The following is an 8,389-nucleotide window of genomic DNA, read 5'->3' as shown; positions in this document are numbered from 1 at the left end:
GATATTTAAAATTTATTTTATTTCAATTAAATTTATTTCTAATTAAAAAACTTACAATGGTTATAAATACTATATAAATATTTTATAACAAAATATATATTTAATTCTAAATATACTTGTTACAATAAAACTATGATGTAATGAGCTTTATCACTCTTATTGTTTAAATCCCTTTTAGCAAGATTTTATATAATTTACAGTTCAGATCCCTTTTCATAACAATATTATGAGGTGAAAATGTAATGGTTTAACATTGATGGATTCTGTAATAATCTTAATATCAAATAAACATTTGTTTTATGATAAGAACTTCCAGCATTCTTGGGCCATAATTTTGTAACTACAACAACAATTATAGTTAAATAGTTTGAAAATTTAATGAGCTCTCTTTAATCAAGGAGAACCAGATATAAAATTGTTCATAGATGTGGCCCTCAATGCAGTGTAACATTTTTTTGATAGACTTGGTTGAAAAAGTAAACAGAAACTTTGATGCAAAGTAACAAAGAACTTGCAGAATTGTTTTTTGATAGACTTGGATGAAAAAGTAAACAGAAACTTTGATGTAATTTAATAATAACTATAAAAGAGTTTATAATAAATTCAATAACATATCATCCATTCTCTGGGAAAGAATAGGGATTATAGCATTGCTATCTAGAAACATAATCCATTATTTTGCCCAAGTGAAGGGCATTATAGTATCAGTATGACAATGTGCTAAGGGCATTTGTGTCCACCCTTGGAGTTCTTCAAATTGGCATAGTAAGGGCAAGAATCTTCGTTGCCATATGTACCAGGTGGAACGCAGTTACATTTCTCACAGCATATTCCACAGTACTTGAGACACCTATCATGAGCTGATGCCTTGGAGCATCTCCTATTGCATTCCTTATCACAATCTGCACTTGAACACATCATACTATAAAAATTCTTACATTCACTATATAATATACAACATGGGTATCTTCCTATTTTAATAACTATTTAATACTTTTAACTGTACTTAACAACCTGTCTTTTATTTTAAAATTTTGAAAAGATCAAACCAGAGGATGATTAAGCAGATGCCTTACAAACACACATACCAATGTGAACTTTCAGTCATCCGTAACTTTTTTCACCCACATCAGTCTGAAGCTGCACCATTAATTCAAAACACCTAACTTATGCCAGTTTTCTCCATAAAATCAAATCAATGAAACAGATAGAAGAAAAAGTTAGATAGCTAATTAGTTTTATCATTACCTCTACATACTTCACATCATCCTCAACTACATGTGTGGATACTTTCCAAGCCTGTGCATTAACAGCTAACACCATATAATTCCCACCCAATTCAAAAGAAAAGCTTAAAAGAACTCGCAGCAACATTACAATAGAAAAGTTGTTACCTGCACTATGAGCAGTAGGGTGAGGAATACAAACATGGAAGAATGAGGGTGAAAGCAGGCCATTGGCATCCAAATTATGCTTCAACTTCAAAACTGAAAACATACAACTGTAACACCTATCCTTAAAGTAGCCCTGTTTTATATAGTACAGGATAGACGAGCATTTTTTTCTCAGGGATAAACTTTGTAATAACCCAACTGATATCCAGGCAAAATTAATTAGTTTGTTGAATATTCCAGAACTTCAGCATTAAATAAGTGTCTACAACTATACCATCTTAACTTTAAAATAGCGCTGTGTTATATAATACAACTAAGATATTACAACTCAAACGAGCATTTTCATTTTTTCTTACAGAGAAACTGTGTAATAACTCAACTGATATCCAGGCAAAAATGAATGATTTGTTGAAAATTCCATAAATTCAGCATAAAATGATTTTCATCAACTTTGTGTGGCATCTCGATATTATTTATAGTAGACTTTTTTCTTTCTTGCTACCGCATTCATTGTAAAATGATATTTAGGATTTGTGGGTACCTCCGTTTAATTGGCAATATTTGAAGGAGAAGGCATGTAGAAGTCGGTGGATTGCAAGTCAGGATGTATTATTAATATGTTAGCCCCCACATAAAATAGAGAAGATTTTGTTCTCACTGTATTTCTTAAAGTCATCGTATCCCTACTGTGTAACCATATGTTATATTCCATTTATCTGAATGATTTCATCTCATCGAGTTGAATAGGTGTACACTCTATCCTTATATATGCACATATGGAGCTCTACAATTATTATAGTAATTAATGTAAATCAGATATAAATATATATTATGATTGATAATTAATGTAAAAGAAGGGGAAAAATTGTTTGGTTCTTTGCTTATCCATGGTAAATAGTTAATGTGGAAGATATCATTGTACAATGTGTTCTATAATGAGGGTTCATATTTTAGAATGAGATTCATCTTTATGTATTCTCTTTTTTCTATATCAGAAAATGATTTTTTATAATGAATTTTTTAAAGAGTTTTATATTGTCTTTATGTATTCCTTTTTATTCTATATAAGGAGATGACTGAATGCTACTTTTTTTTTTAAGTCATACAGTTTTATCCAAGGAATCATCTTATATTTTTAATTGTTTTAGACTCTTGAAACCAAAAACATTATACAGTATGAAAATATAAGTGGGTTTGTTATGGTAGGATTGGAGTATGGAAGTTCTTGAAATCTTAGTTAAATTTTGATGTCAATTTTAATTTGAAATTTTAGTCGAACATATGGTCTATATAGATTAATTATAGCTAAGTTATAAATGGGCCACACCTTTTCCAATTGGAAGTGTCTACTAAATGTATATTTTATACTACTTTTGGTCTAATTAAAAAATAAATAAAACTCGATGTTTCAACAACTCCTACTCTTATAAATAATATATTTTTTGAAATGTAAAAAATACCCTTTTATAGATCTATAAGTGAATTTTCCAAAATATATATCTTTTAATATTTTAATTAGTTTTTATATTTTATATTTTATTTTTATTGAAAGTAGGTCATCAACACTAAAATATAAGGTTGATTATCTTGTAAAGGAAAAATACTAAAATTTATTAAAAAAATTTGAAAAAAATATGATGCAGTAGAGAAAAAAATCTATGTCAATATGATATAATTATTTTATGATTTGGATAAATAATTAAGAAAAAAGGTGGTGGGAATTGGAAACAGTTATATTTCAGCACACGCATCTTTTCAAATTTAATGAAAAATATATATTTATAAAAAATAGTAAACAATATATCCTATAATTTGTAAACAAATGTTAGTAGTATTAAGAACAATCATTGAACATTTTAATCATTTGTATTACCTATAATTTGTAAAATATTTTAATTATAAATAAATAGCAAAGGGAAATCTGAGTTGATTTTAGAGAATAAAGTTCACTCTCATAAAAACATGCAAAAAAGAATAAGGATATATCATGATGAATAAGAATGCTGAAAATTTACCTCATAATATACTTAAGCTTATAACTAAAAAATAAAATTGGTAATTTACGTTAGTAAAATAATTGTTAAGTCAAAAAAAAAATTATATATAAATAGCTCTTATTTTTTGTGTGTGGAAGTTACTAAATTTTGATTATGTAAAGTGGGAAAGGGATTACACCTATTAACAAATTAGTCATTGAGGTGGAAGAGAGGGGGGTCTCACAAGGGGTGAGACTACCAAAAAATATAGAACCAACACAAAAGTTGAAAGACAAAACAAGAGCAACATAAAAATAGTATAGAAATAGAAGAGAACCAACAAAAAGAGGTTAGATCCAATCAAGCAAATTATAGCTTGATCACTACCGAGGCAACTTCAGACCCAAAGGATTCTCATGTGAGAGATAGAGTCCATCTACAAAAGACATATCTTCCTCCTTTGCATCACTATCCAAATAAATTAAATACTTTAGACAATAGGAGATAGAGGTCCTTTTAGAATTATAAATTGAACAAATAGCTCCAATAGAAAAGCAAGGTGGAGCATGAACAACATTATTTGAGGCATGAGAAGAAACAAACTTGTTTAGGATAGGAAGGAAAAAACCATATCCGATTCTAGAGCAACCTGATCAAGGTGAAATGGGAAACATCCAATAGAGCCTAAGGATAAACTACTGCTCCAATATGAGTAGATTATGGAATGGATGAGGGAAGATTCAAGAGAAAAGGCCATAAAAAATATATTTAGGAAACATTGTAAGATGGTCAAGAAGAGAATTCTTCTACCATGAAGAGGAAGACTACTTACAAGGAGCTCAAGAACAAGTTGAGGCCAAGTTCCCAATAGCAAAGTGATTCCTCCAATAAAATCTGATGCCCTCGTAATCCACCATTTGAGACCAAGATCGACCATTAGGTTGTAGTACAATTTCACTAGGTAAAAGTTTGGATAAATCTAATTCCACCAAAATACAGGCATAAGAGGCATGGGAAAAGTTCTTAGAAGCAAGATCTACCATTAAGAAATGGCCCAAAGCATTACTAATGGTTTCATCACTAGAGGAGATCCAAAACTATAAGGGGACATAAAGAAGTCTCACCCAAACAAGAAAAAACTCAATGGATTCCTTCAATGGGTTAAAGGATGGAGTCCAAGCCTAGATGAGAAAGGAATGAGAATCCGAATCCCACACACTAAATGTTATCTAACTCTGCCTGTCATTCCTCTTACTAAATACTTCAATCAAATTTTTGTTGGTTATTGTTGTTGTACTTTTAATCTTGAAACAAAATAGATATATGTAAATAAAATAATTTTGTATCATGTGAGCTTAAAGAAGATTTCAAAATGGAACAAACAGGGCACGTCTTAAGGTGAAAGATAAGGATTTAACTTGTATAAGATCAAAAAATCCCTTTATCATTACAACTAATCACTAAAGTTGTGGAATAAAAAAATTGATAGATATGTTTTCGGACTTGGTCTTAATCATGTTAAAGTTATTGTAGTGTACATTTAGAAAAAACAAGCGAATAATATTGTGATATTTATGTTGTTGTATGTAGATGAAATGCTGTTAATTTTAGTAATAACAAGGAAATATTCAATGTTGCTAAGTGTTAGAGTCTTCATATGAGATATCTTAGTTGTGCAAAATCTAATTTTAGTATAAAAATTAATACATATCATGTAAATGAGGAATTATGGTTGATTCAAAGGAAGTTATTCTTGCACACCAAAGTAATTATGTAGTGATGTTGCTAGAAATAGTAATGCTATCCCATTTTTTATTATATATATTTGATGATGAATCCTATTTATCATGCTTGGTAATAACTTATTACTATACACTATCAAGTTTTGTGAGATAAATGACTGAAAGCAATTGGGGGTTGGAAAATAATGACAAGAATAAGAATCTAGTTGATCTATTGATAAGATATGGGATTAATGAGAAACATTCTTGGTGTATAAAATTAATAGGCATGGCCTCCCTTACCAAGTAATAGTTCTAGTGAGGCAACCCTGATGCTACCAACTCCAGCTTTGGGCATGATGCTAAAGTTGTAGATCTTGGTCCTAGGGCTCACCCATGCCCTCTCATGGGATCTTCTGCTAAGAATTGCAATTATGCCCATGCTACTCAATCTAGCCTTGCTTGGACCTAGCATGGATTTTAGCCTCTTTCTAGTGTCAAATCCTTTTCTATCATTGCTCGTGGCGAGGATGTTGAAAATAATTAGGATTACTACTAGACGTGTTGTCAAGTGTGTTAATTCCCTTCCCTTTGGCTTACTCTTTATGACTTGCACAATTGGGTTTAGACCTCTTGGAAGCCTTGGGTTTTTGGTAAGATCAAACTCTTTCCTTATGCTAAGGGTTTTTCATAGCTTCTTTTGTTTTGCTTGATTATATAAATTTTGTGTTAGGACAACCTCGGTCCTTGTGAGAGCACTCTCTTTCCATTAGAACTTGGACTCCCTCTTTCAATCCCCTCATTGAACCACCCTATATGTGTCTATTTTGTCTTAGACTACCCAATCTTTCCCTTCAATTTTGGGAAGAAACTTGTTAAGAGGCCATAGGCAATTTAGTTGGCCACTTTTTGAAGGTGAATGATACCACTTGCCACATGGGTCACTCCACCTTTGTCCAAATTCTAGTTGACATTAATATCTCCAAACATCTTCATGGGGATGTGGTTTCAATGGTTAGGAACAAGCCTTCAATGCAACAACTAAATTATGAGAGTCTCCCCTTTCATTGTCATTTTTGCTTCCTACTAGTCACCTAGCTTTAGATTTATCTCTATCATGTTGGAAAGGTGCAACTACTTGGTGGAAGGATGGTAAGGAAGATCACTGAACCATTGAGATCCCCACCTCCTCTAAGACTTACTCTACTTAGGATTCTATTGAGCTTCTTGTTTGGGTGTGGCTTTGTCGTTCCTTGATCCTTCTACTATGATTCCTCCTACTCCTAGTTCACCTCAAATCACATAGGCTGGTCTTGCTGAGCTATAGCCCCCTCTGAGGGTCAATGATATGCCTTGTATTCATGAAGCCCCTTCTTTAGTGGTTGTTGATCATCTTGTTTGAGGGTCACCTTTTGTTTCCCTTTGTAATAGGTTTTGATGATATTAAATTGCATGGACGATAGCTCATAGAAGAAGGAAAGGTCCTCCTTCCCTTACTATTATATGTGTGGAAAAAGAGAATTATATCATGTAGGGCCAGGACCATTGTCTCTCACCAATTCTAACATCTGATCAAAATCTTCATAGCTCTTCTCTTCTTCTTCTTTATCCCAATCTCACCTCTCATGAGATTGATTACTTTTACCTTGATGGTTGAGTGAAGGGTCTGGGCCCTTTTTGTACTTATCTAATCAAAACTAATAGTATTAGTGTACGACACCAATGAAAATCATTCTAAAAAAGAGAATTTTTTGGAAGTTTAGTTCAATATTTTATAGTTAATTGAGGTTATGAAAAATAACAGTGCAAATAATTTTTTGGTAATTTGTTTGGCTTCTATTTTAACATATGGCTTAAATTAGTTTTAAAGTATTCATGATCACATAGCCTATAATCCAATGCAAATTTAAAATATGATTGCATGTACCGATGTTACTGAATCATGGTGTCACTCCTCCACTCCAGAATTTGTAGGCTCTTTTTTCACTATGGAATAATATTTTCCGACTTTAAATAGAAACATAAAAATATAAACTGTCAAATATCTAGGAATTTAAATAACATAATTTCAAGTATTATCTTCTAATGTATATTAATAACTAGGTTTTGTTATACCCCATGACTCCATTTCTCTAAATGCAACTCCTATTTCCCTTTTTAAACTTTTAAAACTTAAATCCTTACACTAATTATAAACAATACAAATTATTATAAGTTTCATGATTGGTGTGGATTCTACTAATGTTGTTTTGTATGCATGTGTATAGGTTCATAGGTGTGACTCTAAATTAGAAAGAAGAATGAGGCATCCTCCATATCATTTTGAAATTGCCTATTATTTTTTATTAATTTAATCTTTATGTTTGTATGAAAATTTTTTGTAGTTCACACAAACCAAAGTGGGGGTAAAGGAAACCAATCAAATCCCTTAAAATTTTCCTTTGCTTGAAATCAACCATAGATGCAATTATGCCCCTTCAAGGAAATCTCATATACACTAGCATCCCTCAAGTTTCACAATTCAAATTTTATTATTCCTAAAACTAAAATTCTTAGAATTTAATTCTTATGTACTTATGTGTATGCCAAATATTTTGACTTGATAGCTTACATGTTGTCTATTTAACAACATGCCTTAGGTCTTTAGTAGTAATTAATAGAATGAACCAAAAGAACATAAAAAATGGCCAATACAACACTAGCTTACATTAGTATTACATTGACAGATAGACACTACAAGGATTCTTCATCATAATAATTTTTTATTATTTTCTTTATGTTCTTAATCTTGTGGAATCTGTTGGTGCCCAAAACTGTAGATTGGAAAACCCAAAGACTTGCCAACTCCTTAGGAAATCCAATCAGCCTTGGCCAACGAATAGGGATGGTCGAAGACCAAATCCCTTTGCACTTCAGGCTCCTCAAGACCTAGGCGCATGTACCCTTCCCTCTCAAGCACAAAAGAGTTATTTAAATGTGGATTTAATCCTCTAAGCAAGTTTACACAACTAGCAAATTAGTGTTCTACAACTATGCTATATCATGTGCTTTAGCTGAATACTTTGAAAACTGAAAACTGAATATGAATAAAAGTGTATGTTAAAGATATTGTATATTGAAAATGAAATGCTTTCAAGACTTGAATGAAATCTGCAAGGATTAGTTCAAATAGGATATGGAAGAATGTTTCCTTGTAAGGACCTTATGCATACAAATCAAAATCTCAGAAATAAATAATAGACTAGTGCCTCTATCCAGGAATATGCACGATACTTTGTGGACAAATAATTCAATTAAA

General features: G+C 31.4%; 1 pseudogene; it reads right to left on the bottom strand.

The window, feature by feature from the left end:
- Positions 1-720: 720 nt before the first annotated feature.
- LOC131876400 (cypmaclein-like) lies at positions 721-1,510 on the bottom strand (annotated as a pseudogene).
- Positions 1,511-8,389: the final 6,879 nt, after the last annotated feature.

Source organism: Cryptomeria japonica, chromosome 5, assembly GCF_030272615.1.
Source record: "Cryptomeria japonica chromosome 5, Sugi_1.0, whole genome shotgun sequence".
NCBI classification, from domain to species: Eukaryota; Viridiplantae; Streptophyta; class Pinopsida; order Cupressales; family Cupressaceae; genus Cryptomeria; species Cryptomeria japonica.
This window is presented reverse-complemented; position numbering and strand designations above follow the sequence as displayed.